Source organism: Aquarana catesbeiana, linkage group LG02 (genome assembly GCF_042186555.1).
Source record: "Aquarana catesbeiana isolate 2022-GZ linkage group LG02, ASM4218655v1, whole genome shotgun sequence".
Lineage (NCBI taxonomy): Eukaryota > Metazoa > Chordata > Amphibia > Anura > Ranidae > Aquarana > Aquarana catesbeiana.
In genome coordinates, this window is record NC_133325.1 from 406765785 (window position 1) to 406786524 (window position 20740).

General features: G+C 44.5%; 1 protein-coding gene and 1 pseudogene across 1 annotated transcript in view; one reads left to right on the top strand and one right to left on the bottom strand.

Annotated features, from left to right (window-relative positions):
* Positions 1-403: 403 nt before the first annotated feature.
* LOC141127097 (radical S-adenosyl methionine domain-containing protein 1, mitochondrial-like) lies at positions 404-19220 on the bottom strand (annotated as a pseudogene).
* PTP4A2 (protein tyrosine phosphatase 4A2) overlaps positions 18530-20740 on the top strand; it is an 86367-nt gene continuing 84156 nt past the window's right edge. The window contains exon 1 of the mRNA XM_073615392.1: positions 18530-18686. The gene's annotated coding sequence lies outside the window, so the exon portion shown is untranslated. The remainder of the gene's footprint in view (positions 18687-20740) is intronic.

Consider the following 20740-nt stretch of genomic DNA (forward strand, 5'->3'; position numbering starts at 1 on the left):
AACCAATCAATATACCCTTATTGCGATTTTTTTTACTAAAAGTATGTAGAAGAATACGTATCGGCCTAAACTGAGGAAAAAAATGGGTTTTTATATATTTATATATTTTTGGGGGATATTTATTATAACAAAGTAAAAAATAATGCATTTTTTTCAAAATTGTCGCTATTTTTTTGTTTATACCGCAAAAAATAAAAACTGCAGAGGTGATCAAATACCACTAAAAGAAAGCTCTATTTGTGGGGAAAAAAAGGACATCGATTTTGTTTGGGAGCCATGTCGCACGACCGCGCAATTGTCAGTTAAAGCGACGCAGGCCAGCCAAATGGTCCGGGGCTGAAGTGATTAAAAAAATACATGTCCTTAAACTACAGGGACAGCTGTGCCTTCTGATCAGATGCATTTATGGTGGTTGCTGAGGGCTCATTTTCTTTTGCTGATTACCGGAATCTTTGAATTGGCAAAAAGGTGGCAACAGAAGACAATCTAGGACAGCCAGACCTTCCAGGAGCAATGCAAGCCAATGTTATCTAACACCAGAAGCCCGTCCTGCAAGTCTCTTAAATCTTGTGATGCATCAAACAAGTCTTGAAAGATACAGTAAGTGTAGAGTATTTACCAGCGCTCATGAAATATTCCAGTGTCTATTTGCAAACCCAGTTTAACATTTCTGATTACACATTGAAGTCACTGTGCGAATACCATGTGTGCTGGTCATCACCACCTTCATCCAGGGTTCCAGTTCCACGATCCATATACATACTTCCTTCCTTTTCCTCCAATTGGCCCAAGTTACAAATCCATGGGCACCTGGTCCTACTCCAATATACTGTTTTCTCAACCAGTATGATGTATTATGCGTGCTGACAACACCAGTCCTGGAAAAGTTTGAGACGTCATAGTGCCAGGACCCTGCCTGTTGCAGAATTTTCTGATGGAATCTCACATTTGGACAGTTAGTTCTTGATCAGGAAATGCAAGCTGACCTTTCTCTTTCTTTATGAACAGCACAATGCACCTTTCCAAGGTCATCTGATACAAAGACACATGATCATTATATTGATCCAAAATGCCTCTCTAAACCTGGGTATACACTAGTAGATTTTCATACAAACATTTGTTTGATACTTCTTAGTACATTTGATAGCTTGACAACTGTCAATCAAAAAGTACTGGAACAGTTGCATCCAAGCTACTACCTCCTGTGTAATGCCTGGTCAGCCTCAAGAACACAGCACTTAGCCTGGGAAGTCTTTGCAAATCTACATGTGCAATCCATGCAAAAAAGAGAGAAAGGCTGGTGCCATGGAAGTCGTCTAAAACATCAATTTATTAATGCAGGTGAACAACAGTCAAAAAAGTCAATGTGTTTTGGCCATCAGCCTTATTCATGGCTGCCATGAGCCAAGAATAAGGTCTAATGGCCAAAACACGTTGGATTTTCTGGGAGAGAACGCTTGCTCCTCCTTCGGGGAGGGGGGAGGAGCGGTCAGTATCTCCTGATGAATATAATTAGGCAGGAGGAACGGAACGATGGTGGAGTCAAACCATAGGACTCTCACCGGGTTTCCTAAACTCCAGGCCTTCCTGGTTGGGGTGGGGGCTGCTGTGGTCTGGGCTGTGGGTCAGGGTTGCTTCGAAAAGCCAGTGGTGAATGTGCCCCTGAAGTGGCAGTTCAGGGGTGCCGTACAGTCACGGTGTGTAAGCACTTGATTTTATGGCACCATGGTCACTTTCACCACAACACACGTTTTTCGCACCTGCCTCTTGGGCCGGGACTTTTGGCCAGGACCAGGGGAAATTTTTATGCCTGGCCGGAGGGCCGGCCATTGTATAGCACAATGGCTACTTTCACTCTCCCATCTCACTATCTCCCACACTCTCTTTTACCCCTGTTTGTCACTTTTTTGTATTTTTTTGCTTGTGATGTATACACGTTTTGTCACTGTGTGGTGAGTAGGGTGTGGGTCCTTGGGCCTACTCTGAAAGTCTTGGGAGGGGGTGGACATAGGCCTTTTGGCTTGGTTCACCCTCTCCTTTGAGGGGTCTCCCTTCGGGGGAGCCCCACTGTACTTGGGTTGGTCTGCTTCGGCAGACCTTCCAGTTGAGGGGGTCCGCCTGGTTTCGGCCAGATGGACCCTTTGTCTGAGTACCTCAGTCCCTGTCTGGAGCCTAACGCCCTGGGGGATCAGGGTAAGGCCCTTCCCTAGTGGAGGACTCTGTACACCCGTTGCACGTTTTTGTGTTTCACTCTCTATGTGTGGGCACTTTTTTTTGGCACCGGGTGGAAGTTTTTGAGGTGTGTTTTGGGCTTTTCAAAAAAAAAAAAAAAAAATCAGTTCCTGGTTTAGCTTGTACATGGAGTTTTCATACTGCACTGAGCTGTCCTATCAGGCCTCCTGGATTGGTGCCAAAGTGGAACGAAGACCACGGAGATGCTCCTCTAACACAGGAATACTATGCGGAAGAAACGAGTCAGGCAACATGGAAGGTTGGAAACCATAATTTGCCAAAAACGGGGACAATCAGGAAGCAGAATTCAAGGTTATTGTTGTGAGCAAACTCTGCCCACGGTAATAGGTCTGACCAGTTGTTATGATGGTCAGAAATATAGCAACGTAGGAATTGCTCCAAGGATTGGCTTGTTCTGCAGCCCCATTAAACTGCGGGTGATACGCAGAAGAGAAAGCAAGCTGAATTTCCAACTGTGCACAAAAGGCTCGCCAGAACTGGGACACAAACTGACTACCCCTGTCCGAGACAATTTACCTTGGGTAGCCCATGTAAGCGAAAGATCTCCTTAGAAGTGTGCAACTTCTTAAGTGGAATACAATGACACGTCTTTAAGAACCGGTCAACCACCATAAGGATAACTGTGTTGCCCTGGGAGTTGGGTAACTCCACAATGAATTCCATGGACAGGTGGGTCCAGGGCCTCTCTCCATTGGGTATGGGTTGTAGGAGGCCCACTGGAAGGTGTCGTGGAGTCTTCCTCTGAGCACACACGGAACAGGCAGCTACGAAGGCAGTTATATCAACACGTAGACTAGGCCACCAGAATTGTTGGGAAATGGCCCAAAAGAGTTGATTTTTCCCAGGGTGGCCAGCAGTCTTGGGAGAATGGTAGGTCTGGAGCACGGCAGTACAGAGACTCTCTGGGAGAAAGCAGCGGTGATAAGGTTTCTCAGGAGGAGCATGGACCTCAGCAGCAAGAATTTTGTCACCCAAAGGAGAAGTGAGACTGGTGAGAACCATAGTCAGAATACGATCAGGGGGAATCACAGGAACCGGAACCAATTCCAACTTGGAAGTGGAGGAAAATTGTCGCGACAAGGCGTCAAGGCGTTCCATTCTTAGTACCGGGTAACAATGAGACAATGTAAATGAAACTTAAAAAGAAAAGAGCCCATCGCGCCCTTCTGGGAGAGAGGCATTTAGCCTCAGACAAGAATGTGAGATTCTTGTGGTCAGTAAGAATGAGAACCGGCACAGTAGTACCTTAGAGGAGATGTCTTCATTTTTTCAGGGCTAAAATGATCGTCAACAGCTCTCTGTCACCAATCTCGTAATTGCACTCCGCAGGTGACAATTTCTTGGAAAAGTAGCTACAAGGATGCATAGCGCTCTCAGAGGTAGGACATTGAGACAGAAGGGCACCAACACCAGTCTCAGAAGCATCAACCTCAAGGATAAAAGGTAACATAGGATCAGTATGTGCCAACACAGGAGCAGAGACAAAGGCAGCCTTGAGACTCTCAAAGGCCTTAATGGACTCCGCAGACCAACTCTGTGGGTTACCGTCCTTTCTGGTCATATCAGTCAGGGGCTTGACCAGAGATGAGAACTTACAAATAAACTTCCGATAATAGTTGGCAAAGCAGAGGACATAATCCCATGGGTCGGGGCCACTGTAGGACTGCTGAAATTTTCTCTGGGTCCATCAAAAAACCAGCAGTGGAAATGACATAGCCCAGGAATTTAACCTGTTCACGATGGAACTCGCACTTCTCCAATTTACAATAGAGATTGTTCTCTCTTAGTTTCTGAAGCACACGACAGACATCTGTGTGGTGGCTCTCCAGGGACTTGGAAAATTTGAGGATATCATTGAGATAAACCACCACACATAACTGCAACAAATCTTGGAGGACATCGTTAATAAATTCCTGGAAAACTGCCGGGGTGTTACAAAGGCCAAAAGGCATTACGAGGTACTCATAATGGTCTGTTCTGGCATTAAACGCAGTTTTCCAATCGTCGCCCTCCTTAATCCTCACAAGGTTGTATGCCCCTCTCAATTCAAGCTTCTTGAAAGCCTTTGCTCCCTTGAGGCGGTCAAATAACTCTGTAATCAACGGAATCGGATAGGCATTCTTAATCGTGAAACGGTTGAGACTCCTATAATCATTACAAGGTCTCAGTTCACCACTCTTCTTCTTCATGAAGAAGAAACCAGCACCAGCAGGAGACAAGGATTTGGGGATGAAATCTCAAGAAAGTGCATCTGCAACAAACTCCTCCATGGCCTTATCCTCCATGACCAACAAAGGGTAAACCCGGCCACGAGGGGGTATGGCACTAGGTTGAAGGTCAATTGCGCAATCATACGGCCGGTGTGGAGGCAAACTACTGGCTTGACCTTTATCAAAGACATAGTTAAAATCGTGGTATTCCTCCAGCAGGATGGAGAGTGAAGAGGTGCACAGGACCTTGGCTACCTTCTGGAAGCATGTCTTACTGCATTGTGGCGACCAGGAGAGAACCTCAACACAGAGCCAATCATAAGAGGGGTTGTGCCTCTGTAACCAAGGATAACCAATAACCAGCGGAAACTTAGGAATTGGATTATCTAATGGTGAAGAGCCCCTATGGACAAAGGAACCGTCTCATGAGTCACATGGGCAGGCTGTAGGGGTCTCCCATCAAGAGCCTCAATGGCAAGTGAAGTGTCATGCAGCTGCAATAGAATTGAGTGCTTCGATACAAAGGCAGCATCAATGAACAGACCTGCAGCCCCAGAGTCGATTAGAGCCTGTATCTTGACGGACAACTCAGCCCAAGAAAGGGTGACTGAAACCAGGGGCTTATCCTTCTGGATAACTGGGGACGAAACCACGCCACCTAAGGTCTGTCCGTGAAAGGACCTCAAGGTTCGGGCGTTCCCTGGATGGGTCGGACCAGACTTTAAAAAGTGACCTGCTTCGCCACAATAAAGGCACAACCTCTCCCTCCTCCTAAAGGTTCTCTCATCCGCAGAGACGCGTGAAGCCCAAGTGCATGGGTTCATCTGCACTGACCGACTCGGTACTAGGAGGCATGGGAGGTGAGGGAGGCACGGGTGGGACTGCAAAGCTCAGAGGCAAACATACAGAAGGCTTCTGCAAGCGCTCCTTAAAAGAGAGTCTTTCTCTGAGTCTAGAGTCAATGAGGATGGCAAATGTGATCAACTTCTCCAGCTCAATGGGTATACCTCGGGCTGCTATCTCATCCTTGATGGAATCTGAGAGACCATGAGAAAAAGCAGCCATAAGGGCCTCATTGTTCCAAGCAACCTCTGCTGCCAGAGTACGGAATTCAATGGTGTAGTCGGCAACAGTTCTCATACTCTGTTTGATGGACATGAGGTACTTGGCAGCAGAAGTGGAGTGTGTGGGAACGTCAAATACCCCTTTAAAGGAGGCCACAAACTCAGGGTAACTCAAGACAACAGGATTTTGAGTCTCCTATAGAGGGTTTGCCCAGGCCAAGGCTCTCTCAGAAAGCAAAGATATCACAAAACCTACTTTGCTTCTGTCAGTGGGAAACGCCCGGGGCAGCATTTCAAATTATATCTCAACCTGGTTGAGAAACCCTCTGCATTGGACTGGATCGCCCCCAAATCACTGGGGAAGCAGAGCGGATCCAGACATACCTCTTATAGAGGTAATACTCAAGGCGGGTGCCTGCACAGAGACTGGCACAGCAGCAGGGACAGCCTGCAACACAGGTTGTATACAGTGGAAGATTCCAGGTGAGCCGTGCGACTCAGGAGTGTTTGTAATGCCATGGCAAACTGATCCATGTGGTGATCTTGCTCATCCAATCTGGAAAAAATATTACCAACAAGTGGATTAACTGTATCTTCTGACAGTAGGCGAAGGCCAAACGTCAGAGAGCTGGAGATGAGCATAGTAAAACAGCAAGCAGGATCTGGAGCCAGAAAGGATGTCAGCCAAGCAAGTCTTTAACAGGAACGCAGTCTCTGTGATGTTGACCGAGGAGAAGGCAGAGATCCTCTGGACTGGACGGCTTAAGTAGGCAGGACTGATGAGCAGGATATCATCAACAGCTGAGTAACTGTGGAGAGATAGGAGATGGCAATTAGCCGACAGCTGCCAGTTAAGAGAAGGAAGGGCTGAGCCCAGCCCTGACCATTGGCCCCTTAGGTTCCACAGTGAGTATAACAAGCATGCTTTACTGCATATACAGACTGATTTTACTGTTGTGGGTTTAGTAACACTTTAACCACTTCAGCCCCAGAGGACCAGACCTTCCTGACCAGAGCACTTTTTGCGATTCGGCACTGAGTCGCTTTAACTGACAATTGCGTGGTCATGCGACGTGGTACCCAAACAAAATTGACGTCCTTTTTTCCCACAAATAGAGCTTTCTTTTGGTGGTATTTGATCGCCTCTGTGGTTTTTATTTTTTGCGCTATAAACAAAAAAGAGCGACAATTTTGAAAAAAAAACCGCAATATTTTTTACTTTTTGCTATAATAAATATCCCACAAAAATATATAAAAAAACATTTTTTTTCCTAAGTTTAGGCCGATATGCATTCTTCTACATATTTGTGGTAAAAAAAAAATCGCAATAAGCGTATATTGATTGGTTTGCGCAAAATTTATAGCGTCTACAAAATAGGGGATAGCTTTATGGCATTTTTATTTATTTATTTTTTTTTATTAGTAATGGCAGCGATCTGCAATTTTTATCGGGACTGCGACATTATGGCGGACACATCGGACATTTTTGACACATTTTTGGGACCATTGTCATTTATACAGCAATCAGTGCTATAAAAATGCATTGATTACTGTGTAAATGACACTGGCAGTGAAGAGATTAACCACTAGTGGGCGGTGAAGGGATTAAGTGTGTCCTAGAGAGCGATTCTAACTGTGAGGGGGCTGGGCTTGAACACATAGGACAGTGATCACTGTTCTCAATGACAGAGAGCAGTAGATCACTGTCCTGTCACTAGGCAGAACGGGGAAATACTTTGTTTACAAAAGCATCTCTCTGTTCTTCCTCTCCGTGACACGATCGCGGGCACCCGGCGGACATCGAGTCCGCGGGACCCACAGTCACTAAGACCGCGGCGGCGCGCATGCGCTTGCGACACCGCTTCTTAAAGGGGACGTACCTGTACGCCCTTTTGCCTGCCATCGCCATTCTGCCGACGTACATCGGCGTGCGCTGGACGGCAAGCGGTTAAAGTGGAATTCTGGGATAAACCTAACTAATCTTAAAAATGCTCCCTCCCCACTCCTAAAACCCATTCTGACTAACCTTTGTAAGAAAGATGTACAGTATATAAAGTAAAACCTTGGTTTGAAAGTAACTTGGTTTGAGAGCATTTTGCAAGACAAGCTACTAAGTGTAGCAATATGGTTACATTTAATGAAGGTACAACATTAAGAAACTCACATGGTTGATGATTAAAACAAGCCCATCTAAGTATGCAGACATCCGGGGTAAAGCTGTCCACATATACCATCCTCCGCACCGCCATCAACGTCATTTCTTCCATGTTGGGCTCTACGAGCGTGTCACGCCTCGCTTTCAGATCTCTCTACTGCAGAGTAGTCTTCCCGGTCATGACTGCAGACTGACAGCGGTGAGAGCCGGTGGTACGGAGGATGGTCTATGTGGACAGCTTTACCTCGGATGTCTGCATACTTAGATGTGCCTGTTTTAATCATCAACCATGTGAGTTGCTAAATGTTGTACCTTCATTAAAGTGGTGTTCCGGCCGAAATGATACTTTTTAAATAAAAATACCCCTATAATACACAAGCTTAATGTATTCTAGTAAAGTTAGTCTGTAAACTAAGGCCTGTTTTGTTAGTTTATATCAGTAGTTTGTTATTCTATAAACTTACAGCAGGCCGTGGCCATCTTAAGTGTGGGCATCTGAAGCCAGACTGTATTTCTTCCTGGATCTCATCCTTGCAGATCTCGCACATGCTCAGTGCAGCACAAGCAGTGTAATAGATTTCAGGTCAGGTTTCCATAGCAACAGCAGTTTCAAAGGAAGTTGCTGCCCCTTCCCAGAAGGCATTGCAAACAGGAAATGTTGTGATGGGCCGCGGCCAGGGAGGAGGAAGTGAAAAATGAATACAGCAGATATACAGTAGGTGCTGAGAAAAAAAATAAAAAAATATCCAATTTGTTTACAGTGCACAGTTTAGTGAGGGATGGTGAAGAGTTGTAAAAGTGGGTGGAACTCCACTTTAAACGTAACCATATTGCTAAACTTAGAGGCACCTCTCTTCTCTTTTATATTTTGTAGCTCCTGCTGGATTTTGCGTCTAATCCCCTTGTGGAGGCTTCCATTTGTGGATGGACATTTTATGGTTACACAATCTATCACATTGCTATAATATTTTTATATGGACTATAAACAGAAAGACCTATGAATAAATGGTTGTGGAATGAATCATCTGAGTTTTCATTATTTCTTATGGGGAAATTCGCTTTGATATACAAGTGCTTTGGATTACAAGCATGATTCCGGAACGAATTATGCTCGCAATCCAAGGTTTTACTATACTTACCTATTTTCAGGCCACTCTGGTCATATGATCAACCCTGTGTCAGCCAGGAATGCAAAAAGGAAAAGGAGGGAGCTCTCGACAACCACTAGTAAAGCCTGGAGTGGTGACATCACCCATAGGCTTCTATAGCCCATCCATTCCTGGCACTCCGTCCTCAGCAGTTGCTGCTGGCTGGCACAGGAGAGCCGGATCACGTGATCGGAGCGGTCTCAAAATATGAAAGTATAAACAACTTACAAGCGGAACTTCACTCTCTCAATCAACTTTTACTATTTTTATTCCTTATGCTGCCATCATTAGTAAATAGCTAAGAAAGTATATTATAGCTACTTTTTTTTTTTTTTTTACATTTCTTCAGTTATTTTCAGTTTTCCAGGCCCAGGCAAATAATGTCATATATCCCAAGAGTCTTCAGGAGGGGAGGAGGTGTTTTCTCAGCTAAACATACTCTCCGGCCTGCATGCTTGAGCTAAGGACAGATGGATTCCAGGAAGTAAATGCTACAAGAATTACCTGCCCTTACTTAAGATGGACACAGCCAGAAATGCTAGAGGGTCTTTTTAAAAGTGCTTTTTTAGCAACAAAAAAAAGCATGGAGACATGGATGGATGGGTGAGCCTGCTTTATATGTTAAAAATGAATTAAATAGTTTTTTGGTTTTGTGATGCTCAGATTCCACTTTAACCACTTCAATACTGGCGTATAGTCATATGATGTCTGCAGGAGGGCTCTGCCAATCTGGGCGGGCATCATATGACGTCCTCTGCTTCTCGCCGCTACTGCGGGCCCCCTGGGGGCTCACAGCGTGGTGATTGGGCGTGTCCCTCGGGGCACAGCCCCTCCCTGATCAGGGTAAAGAGCCAATGAAATTAGCTCTTTACTGCGTGACCAGCTGTGTCCAATCACAGCTGATCACTATGCAGATCGGCATGCGCGCCCCCAGGGGTGCGCAGCGCTGTGATCAGGGTTACAGACAAAGCCCCTCCTGATCAGGGTAAAGAGCCAATAAAATAGGCTCTTTACCACGTGACCGGCAGTGTTCAATCACAGCCGGTCACAAATGTAAACACACCGCGGCTGTTACTGGGTTCTCCTCCTCACACACCGAGCCAGTGTGAGGAGGAGATCGCGGTTAACAGTGAGTTACACTTAACTGTGAATATACTGCGCCCAGATTGCCCCCTGAATAAAGAGGACCCGTCATCATTCCATCTGAGTACCTGTCTGAGCTCATCAGAGTACCTGTCATTCATTCATCTCATCAGAGTACCTGTCATCCATACATCCCATCTGAGAACCTGTCAAGCATCCATCCCATTTGAGTACCTGTCTGAGCTCATCAGAGTACCTGTCGTCCATCCATCCCATCTGAGTACTTGTCATCCATGCCGTCAGAGTACCTGTCATCCCGTCAGAGTACCTGTCATCCTGTCAGAGTACCTGTCATCACGTCAGAGTACCTGTCATCACGTCAGAGTACCTGTCATCCCATCTGAGTACCTGTCATCCCATCTGAGTACCTGTCTTCCTGTCAGAGTATCTGTCTTCCTGTCAGAGTATCTGTCATCCCGTCAGAGTATCTGTCATCCCGTCAGAGTACCTGTCATCCCGTCAGAGTACCTGTCATCCCGTCAGAGTACCTGTCATCCCATCTGAGTACCTGTCATCCTGTCACAGTACCTGTCATCCTGTCAAAGTGCCTGTCATACCATCAGGAGTACCTGTCCCGTGATCCCATCAGGAGTACCTGTCCCGTGAGCCCATCAGAGTACCCGTCTCTGCAGCCAATTACTACCTACGGGCAGCCCATTAGTCCCTGACGTTCAGCCCATTAGTCCCTGACGTTCAGCCCATCAGTGTCACACGTCATACAGCTACTATTTCCAGAAAAGTATACACTCCAGAAGAGGCATATCAAATACTGAGTCTGACCAATGAGAGCAGCAGGGAGCTCTCACCGCCCAGTTACAGTTCTGATTCTGGTTCAGAATATTAGCCAGTCGAAGCCAGTACATCGGCATCGGAATCAGAGGAGGAAGTAGTCCGTTCAAAAAGAAGATTGTCTGAAGACCAGGCAGCTACCAGCAGCACCAGACACCCTAATGGTCAATCGGCAAATTCCAATGGCGCTAGAACCCAGAAGGAGAGGCCCAGTACAAGCGCTGCTAGACCCCAAGAGGAAAGGCCCAGTACAAGCGCTGGAATTTCACACCAAAGAATTAGGGCCCAAACCCAGCATCTGGGTACCTTGGCAAACCCATTGTGGCTGCCTTTTAACACAGGGTCAGCCACAATCCCCCCTTTCACAGCAGAGCCAAGTGTGCAGGTCAACACTGAAGGTTTCTCTGAAATCGATTTTTAAATGTATTTTTCCCTGATGAATTAGTTCAAGGCATCATGGACCAAACTAATCTTTTTGTCCGTCAATTCATAGAAAACAACCCCAGCTCAAGCTATGCCTGCCCTTTTGAATGGAGACCCCTAACAGTGGAGAAGCTAAAATTGTTTTTGGGCCTTACGCTCAACATGGGGCCAACAAAAAAAAATGAAGTGCATGCATATTGGTCTACTAACCCCATCCACCACATGCCAATTTTTTCATCTGTCATGTCCAGGTCCCACTATGACATTATAATGCGCTTCCTGCATTTCAGTGATAATTTGCAGTGCCCCCCTGAAATCATCCCGACGATAAATTATATAAAATTCGCCCCTTAATTGATTTTTTCTCCAAGAGGTTTGCTGAACTTTATATCCCTGACCAGAACATCTCTGTGGACGAATCCCCGGTCCATTTTACAGGCCGGCTAGGAATCAAGCGGTATATCCCCAGTAAGAGGGCGAGGTACGGATTGAAGCTCAACAAGCTCTATGAAAGCTCCACCGGGTATGTGCATGCCTTTCGTGTGTACGAAGGCAAAGACTCCCATCTCCAGCCCCCTGAGTGTCCACTGTCTGGGGGTTGGCATTCCCACTCTTATGCCCCGTACACACGGTCGGATTTTCCGACGGAAAATGTGTGATAGGACCTTGTTGTCGGAAATTCTGACTGTGTGTAGGCTCCATCACACATTTTCCATCGGATTTTCCGACACACAAAGTTTGAGAGCAGGATATAAAATTTTCCGACAACAAAATCCGTTGTCGGAAATTCCGATCGTGTGTACACAAATCCGACGCACAAAGTGCCACGCATGCTCAGAATAAATAAAGAGATGAAAGCTATTGGCCACTGCCCCGTTTATAGTCCCGACGTACTTGTTTTACGTCACCGCGTTCAGAATGATCGGATTTTCCGACAACTTTGTGTGACCGTGTGTATGCAAGACAAGTTTGAGCCAACATCCGTCGGAAAAAATCCTAGGATTTTGTTGTCGGAATGTCCGAACAAAGTCCGACCGTGTGTACGCCCTATAACAAAAGGGTATCACATTTATATGGATAATTATATACTAGTTAGCAAAGAGGGAAGACACATTAAGGAGAGATATCAATGCTGCTCACCCCAATATGGACAAGAAAAATGGGAAAAAGTCCCCCAAGCGGGGTTTTTAGGCAGCTAGCTATAGATATGAGCAAGGCATTAAGTAAATTATTAAAATTCTTTATTGAAGGGTAATGAATAAAAGTAACAACATATAAATATAAATTGGGAGCTCAAGTGGGAAAATACCCATACCAAATACATATAATAGCAAACATAGGTTATACACAGCATGTGATAAGGCTATTGCATAACAAAGCTGACGCGTTTTGACCCATGAATTTTGGGGTCTCTTCAGAGGATGAGTTTGCTAAAGAAAAAAGAAAAATTTATAATAGTATGTCCAGCTTATTTAAAAGAGTTACAGCATAGGCAAGTTTGTTTAGCAACATGTTTAGTAACACTTTGCACATAATTACCACTGAGTTTGGATGTACCCCTCGATCAGAGCCTCCCCACATAGCAGCCAGACCAAACTCCCAATTTATATTTATATGTTGTTACATTTATTCATTACCCTTCAATAAAGAATTTTAATAATTTACTTAATTGCCTTGCTCATATCTATAGCTAGCTGCCTAAAAACCCCGCTCGGGGGACTTTTTCCCATTTTTTTTTTTTTAATTATTATACTAGTTTCCCCCTTTACCACCACCTATACCTGAATACCTTGGTCTGCGGTACATCAAGAAAAAACAGAAAGGGCTTAATACAGCGTCCAGTCACCACAAGGCTACAAAGAGGGGAATCGTAAAGCTTGAGGAACGAGGAAGTGTTGGCTATGAAGTGGAGGCATAGGAAAGATGTATACATCATGTCCACCATCCATGATGACACCTCGCTGGAACTTCGCAAAAGACGCAGTCCTGTTCGAAAGCCTTCCTGTATCCACGAGTACAATAAATTAATGGGGGGGGGGGGGGGGGGGAATTTAAATGATCAAATGTTGCAGCCCTACCTATCAATGCGAAAGTCCATCTTCTGGTATAAAAAAGTCGCAATTTACTTTAATTTGGCCATGTATAATGCTTTTAGCAACAAGGATTCCCCCCCCCCAGAAAGCATTCGCTCCAATTGTGTCAGCAGGCTGCACGAGCGCCATTTTCCTGACAATATTCCACCATCAGTAACTGGAACAAGTCGGCAAAAAAATGTTGGGTGTGCAGCAAAAGAGGAGTTAGGAGAGACACCAGTTTCCATTGTCCCCAATGTCCCTCCCAACCTGGCCTTTGCATCGGAGAATGCTTCAGACGCTATCACACTCTCGTGAACTATTAGCCCATATTTCTAATAGACTGCCATTTCCTCGTTTTCAATTCCAGTCCTGAATATTTCCCTGGTGCCTCAACCAACCATATCATTGCCTTCCATGTGAACTGACCCTGACCTGTTTATCGACTATGCCTCTGCCGTCTGCATTGTTTATCCACCATGTTTCTGCCTTTCACGTGAACTGACCTTGGACTATCGACTATGCCTCTGCCTAACGTCTATTTTTTCCTTTTACCTGCACTGACTTTGGCCTGTTGACCATATTTTTGCCTGCCCCTTGGACTGATCTTTCACCCTGCTACACAGGGGTCTCACATATGTGAGGGGCTCCAGAAGAGTGTTCTGAGTTGAAAAAAAGTTTTTGGTTTTATCTTTGTTTTGTAATTCCCAGAACAGCGTCTGGAGTCCGGAGGCTTCAAAGCGATTTGAGTGGGAGAAGCCTCTACCCCTGTCCCCATTCTTTCCTGACCGAGGCCCTAAGCTTGATGGTCCTGCCTGCACAAATACTTTGGCTGTGCTGACAATATCTCTGCCTGCACTGACCCAGGACTTTATGGACCATGTGTCATTGCAAGTATGCATGTGCTATGTGAGAGAAATAACTTGTTATTATGACAATTTTGTGTAAAAAAAAAAATTAAAAAATCTTAATTTTCCCAAGAATTGTGGGAAAAAATTACAACTTCAAAAAACTCACCATGCCTCTTACTAAATACCTTGGAATGTCTACTTTCCAAAAAGGGGTCATTTTGGGGGTATTTGTACTTTCCTGGCTTGTTAGGGTCTCAAGAAATGAGGTAGGCCTTCAGTACATCAGATATGATCAATTTTCAATGATTTGCACCATAGCTTGTAGACTATATAACTTTCACAGAGACTAAATAATATACGCTAATTTGGGTTATTTTTACTAAAGATATGTAGCAGTATAAATGTTGGCCCAAATTTATGAAGAAAAATTACTTCTTTGCAAAATTTTACAACAGAAACGAAAAAAAAAAGTATTTTTTTTCAAAATGTCTGCTCTTTTTATGCTTATATTGCAAAAAAGAAAAAACCCAATGGTGATTAAATACCACAAAAGAAAGCTCTATTTGTGAGAAAAAAAAATGATACAAATTTTGTTTGGGTACAGCGACTGAGTAATTGTCATTCAAATTGTGAGAGCGCTGAAAGCTGAAAATTGGTCTGGGCAGGAAGGGTGTAAAAATGCCCTGTATTGAAGTGGTTAAGGTGCTGTGCCATGCTGTCAGACTTTGATCTGGAATTTTGAACATCACATCTACAGAGGTGTGACTACCATTAAATTTACATGCCTTCTTTAAAGGAGAAGTACATCTAGAGCTTGTTTGGCTGTAATTCTGAAGCCCGCTGTCGACTGACGTCACACAGCCGGTCCATGCTGGGGAAAGATTACGACCATATGGTCGGGATTCAACCAGATGCCTGGACTGGCACCTGGCTCAGCCTCTCAGCAAGCCACTTAGAGCCTGAGACAGCTGCTCCCACCTGCTCCACAGCCCAGCACTCCCAGACCAGAGCATGCACCCATGATCATGTGATTATTGTCCCTGGGAGACCTTGTGGAGTGCTTGCTCATTGCCTCTTGTCAAAGTTCATTTTTATTGGTTGTGGGACAGGTATATTATTACTCTGCTGTCACATCCTTTAGGTGGGGCGGGACCCAGGGCTGCGACTGTCTCCCGGCAGAGTCCTATGTAGTGCCAATCAGAGGCCATGCTCTTTGGAAAGTTGTTACTGCCTCCCACTGCATCGATTCCATTCGGCATCAAGGCAGATTTTCCAAAATTCCTGGGAGTATGGTTTGGAGCTGAGGGGGCAGCCCTGAAGGAAGGTTTGAGGAGCCCTGATGGAAGGATTGAGGCCAAAAATCGTCAAAACTCCACCTTTCCTACCGGTGGAACGCATGCTGGTTTTGAGTATTGGAACGGAGGTGGTCAGTCTCTGCAATATCTGGGTCCCGGTATATGGCACATGAATTTGTGAGTGCAGATCTTTATATTGATAGTCTCTGTGGCTGTGACATTTATAAAATAAACACAGGTTACAGTACACTACATTGTTTGCGGTTTATCTATTCCCACAGATGAGCTTAAAGCGGAGCTCCACTGAAGCTCCGCTTGTCTGCCTCCCCCCCCCCCCTCCACTGCCACATTTGGGACCTTTTGGGGGGGGGGGGGTACCTAGTTTTGAAGGTATTCGCCCCCACTTCTGGCTCAGTTTGCCACAGCGAAGTTTGACCCTCCCCCTCCTTCCCCAGCAGCTTTCTGGGGCACTTCACAGGTCCCAGAAGACTGCAGCCAATTCCCAAAGCGCAGCATGCTTTGCGCATGTGCAGAAGATAACCAACTGTGAAGCTGCAAAACTTCACTGCCAGTTTCACATAGTCAATATAGAATAATCACCTTGTGTGAGAACACTGCTGGATGCCTGGACAGGTAAGTGCCCTAATATTAAAAGTCAGCAGCTGCAGTATTTGGAGCTGCTGACTTATTTTTTTTCTGAACGAGCCTGGAGCTCCTCTTTAATAAATTAAAGAGGGTGTGTTGGAGATTCTTGGACCTTGAGAGTGGCATTCAAAGACAGGGTCTTTTGATACCAAAAGCGCTTACTGACCCATAGTAATATTAAGAATCATAAAATTCTGGTGCGCTCTTGTCTGCATGGGGTATGTGGGGAAAAGAGCACTTGGAAGTCAAGTTCAGTGTGCATCCTAATGTAAAGCCGCAAGCTGTCTTTTAATTTTTACAAATATGTCTGGAGCTCCTCTTTTACAATCACTGATATAAATAATGTACCTATCTCAGTAATAAAGCTTTATTTTTTTGTAATATTTTTTATTATAAAAGTAAAAGCAAGCAAAATAAAACTAGAGTGAATGTTTTTGATAAAGTAACGCATCAATATCTGGTTGGATGGATGTAGTAGCAATTCTTAATGAATTCTCAAGGTGCTCATCAGATATTTTTGTTCTAATTTTTCCCTTCGAGAGCTTAATCCTTGAAAATAGTTGCTTACAAATATAGGTGCTGCTGAAAACTCATGACGTGAATAAATCGTGATTGTGAAAGTTGGGATATTTTTCTCTGGGAAGATAAAACTTATAAAAGACCAGTAGAGACACTGTCAATTTTTTCTTTGGCCACGTGTTCACTAAAAATCAGCATCTTTAACTTCTTGAGTTCTGGAAGGTTTTACCCCCTTCATGACCAGGCCATTTTTTGCTATTCAGCACTGCACTACTTTCACTGGTAATTGCTCGGTCATGCAACACTGTATGCAATTTATATCTTTTTTTTCAAACAAATAGAGCTTTCTTTTAGTGATATTTGATCACCACTGGATTTTTTATTGTTTATTATTTCGATGAAAATTTTGAAAAAAAAATACCCGGATACTTTCTACGGTTATAAAAAAAAATCCAATAAAATAAAATTGCTTCATAAATTAAGTCCAAAATGTATTCTGCTATAAGTCTTTGGTAAAATAAATCCCAGTAAGTGTATATTAATTGATTTGTGTGAAAGTTACAGAGTCTACAAACTATGGTATATATATATATATATATATATATATATATATATATATATTTGAAAATTGATCAATCCTGGTGATCTATCTCATTTCTTGAGGCCCTAAAATGCCAGGACAGTACAAATGACCCCTTTTTGGAAAGTAGGCAGTCCAAGGTATTTAGTAAGAGGCACAGCGAGGTTTTTTGAAGTTGTAATTTTTTTTTCTCAGATCACTGCCGCACCAGTCACATGATGACGCTGTACTGTACATTGTGAACAAAAAAGAATATTTAATTTAATTTTTCAACAAATTGTGACAAAAAAATAGCACTGATCACTGTATAAATGACAATGGTCCCAAAATAGTGTAAAGGGTCCGCCATAATGTCACAATCACATTAAAAATCGCAGATCGCCGCCATTACTAATAAAAATAGCAATAAAAATGCCACAAAACTATCCCCTATTTTGGAGACACTATAACTTTTGTGCACACCAATCAATATATGCTTATTGCGATTTTTTTTACCAAAAATAAGTAGAATACATATCGGCCTAAACCGAGGGAAAAATGTGTTTTTTTAATATATTTTGGGGGATATTTATTATAGCAAAAAGTATAAAATATTACTTTTTTCAGAATTGTCGCTCTTTTTTTGTTTATAGCGCAAAAAATTAAAAACCGCAGAGGTGATCAAATACCACCAAAAGAAAGCTCTATTTGTGGGGAAAAAAGGACATCAATTTTGTTTGGGTGCAACATCGCACGACTGCGCAATTTTCAGTTAAAGTGACGCAGTACCGAATCGTAAAAAGAGCTCTGGTCAGGAAGGGGGTAAAAATCTTCCGGGGCTGAAGCTGTTAATTAGCAGAACTACCTTCCCACAGTTCCTCTTCCTTTAACATACTATTGTATAGGTGAAGGAGTGAGAGTGAAGACTATATATAGTACCACCCATACGAGAGCCTTATGACATACAGAAACTCCCTGCTATCTGGAAGGTCCTCCTAAGCACATGTCATGCCTTTCAGCTTAACCGCACCACGGCCGAGAAATGACAATGAACTCATTCAGAGAACACTCGGAAATGACGCCTACGTCAAGCCGGGCAAAGGCACAGCCACGTGACCAGCGCCGAACACGTCAGTGCGCTCTGCTCTCTTCCTCGCCTCTTATTGGCTCACCCGTTCGCGCTTTGCTCTCGCGCTTTCCACACCTGACTCACTTTCCACTTACGCCAACGAGGATTGGCTGCATGGCGCCTTCGTCGCCACCTGACTCCTCCTTTCCCACGCTAACCATGCAGAGACCATAAGTCCTTTCCCATTGGTTCCAAGCCGTGGGTGGAGACACATCCTGTCCCGCCTTTTCAGGGTTCTGCCAATTGGGAGCTGGTGTAACGCCCCTGGACCGTGTCCTGCGATTGGCCTGGCCGTAGAGTGGGCGGGTCAGAGCGCTGCGTTGTGTCAGAGGTGTCATAGCGGCCGGAACCTGTCTGAGGAAGAGAGGGGGAGATCGTGCGTCTGCGATAATACTGGCACTGACAGCCCGAATTCAATGAACAGCTCGCCTGTAAGTATCGGGGCCGTACACTGCTTCCGGCCCTGTAGTGTCATTCTATGGCTGTGGGGCCCAGTGACTGGACAGGGTGCACACCGGCTTTATGTGGAATGAGGAGGGCTGGGGCCCTAATTTGCAGCAGCATGGGGGGCAGAGGAGTTGGGATCCACTCTATGGAGGGCGTATGTGTCATACTAGGAGATCCCTGGGGTAGATCACAGCTAATCATCCCCTGACATCACCATGTGTCTTCTTCCCCACCCATCTACAAAGCACGATCCCACATAGACCGTTATTTATAATCAGGAGATCACCAGCATGGCCTCATTGCAGCACCCAAACCGATGTCACCATATTGTACTGTTACCAGCTGTTCTCTCATCACATGACTCACATCGTCCTGCCAATCTTAGTCATTTGCATCACATAGGTGTCAGTCTGATTGTACAATCTCCTTCATCGCGATAAGACTCTGTACAATGGGATTGTACAATCTCCTTCATCGCGATAAGACTCTGTACAATGGGATTGTACAATCTCCTTCATCGCGATAAGACTCTATACAATGGGATTGTACAATCTCCTTCATCGCGATAAGACTCTATACAATGGGATTGTACAATCTCCTTTTACGATAACCACACTCTTTACAATCTGTCCTTATACAATGACCAGACACCGTACAATTTCCTTTAGGCCAACCATAAAGCTTACAGTCTGAGTGTACCATCTTTTAGATCTACCAATCACTATGTAGTGCAAGGGCCTACCTGATTGGATGGTTTGGCTAGGCCCTCATATTACACAAGTTTTGGTAAATCTAGAGTTTATCGTATAAAAGGTTTTGTGATTAGATTGGAGTGTGTATGACAGGCTTTAGATCTACCCTCAGTCATATAGTGTAAGAGCCTGTCTGATTTGATATTCTGAATGGGTTGTGTAGGTTTGTACCCATTACGTAGTTTTGGTCAATCCTGAAGAAGGTTGTGCAATCAGATTGTATTGTGTGTGTGTGTGGTCAGCTTTGTAAGTTCCCCTTTGCAGAAAATCTGTAAGGAGACCTTACACTGGACCTCCTCTCCATCACCATGTCCCCCTGGTCCTGCTGTACCAGAGTCCTGCGTTCCACCGCTGTTGAGCACTGGGATGTCGCTTCACCAATTTGGGGATTTGAAATCCCCGTGCTTTCTCTCCTCTCATCACAGCGTTGACAAGACGTGCTAGACAGCTTCTGATTGGTCAGCGACCAATTAATATGCTTCTTCTGTACATGCTGAGCGGTACTGATAAGAGATTAAGATATGAAATCCCTGTGGCCTAATCTCTTATCCGTACTTCTCAGTGTGTATGGAAAAGAGGCATTTTAATTGGTCAGCACATGGACAGAGCTTCTGATTGGTCAGCAATCTAGCCCATCCTGACAATGTAAGTAGAGCAAACCATGGGGATTTCAATTCCCTGGACCGGTGAAGCAGCTTGCTGGTGTCTGACAGCGGGGGATCGCGGGACTCTGGTACAGCAGGGGTGGGGAGGGGGGTCCAGTGTAAGGCCATCCTACAGATTTATTGAAAAGGTGACATTACACTTTAAAGTTTAACCCTGGGATGGAACAGTAAAATACCCCATGCACATGCCCTTTTTTTTTTTTCTGGGGGGTGTATAGAGACTTTGGACAGGTGTTCTGGTGATTACCAGGGATTTCCTGTCACTATCAGTCCCAGTGACTGGTTATGAGGACAAATAGAGTGGGTTTGCCTTAGTGGGGCACACCAATTTTATATATACGTATCTCTGTGCATTTGGATAGAAATTGATTGGATAGTATAGACGTGCCTCATATTACATAGTTTTGGTAAAGTTAAATGAGATTGTACAGGGCTTGTACAATCAGGTTGTAGTGTGTTTGGCCAGCCTAAGGCTAGCCATACATTGTACAATTTTCCTTTAGATTTACCAAAACCCATATAATATGAGGTCAAACCTACAGTTTCAATTTTGTATAAAATCAGAAAAGGCCCTTGCACTACATAGTTAAAGGTACTGTAGTGTATGAGCCTGCCTGATTG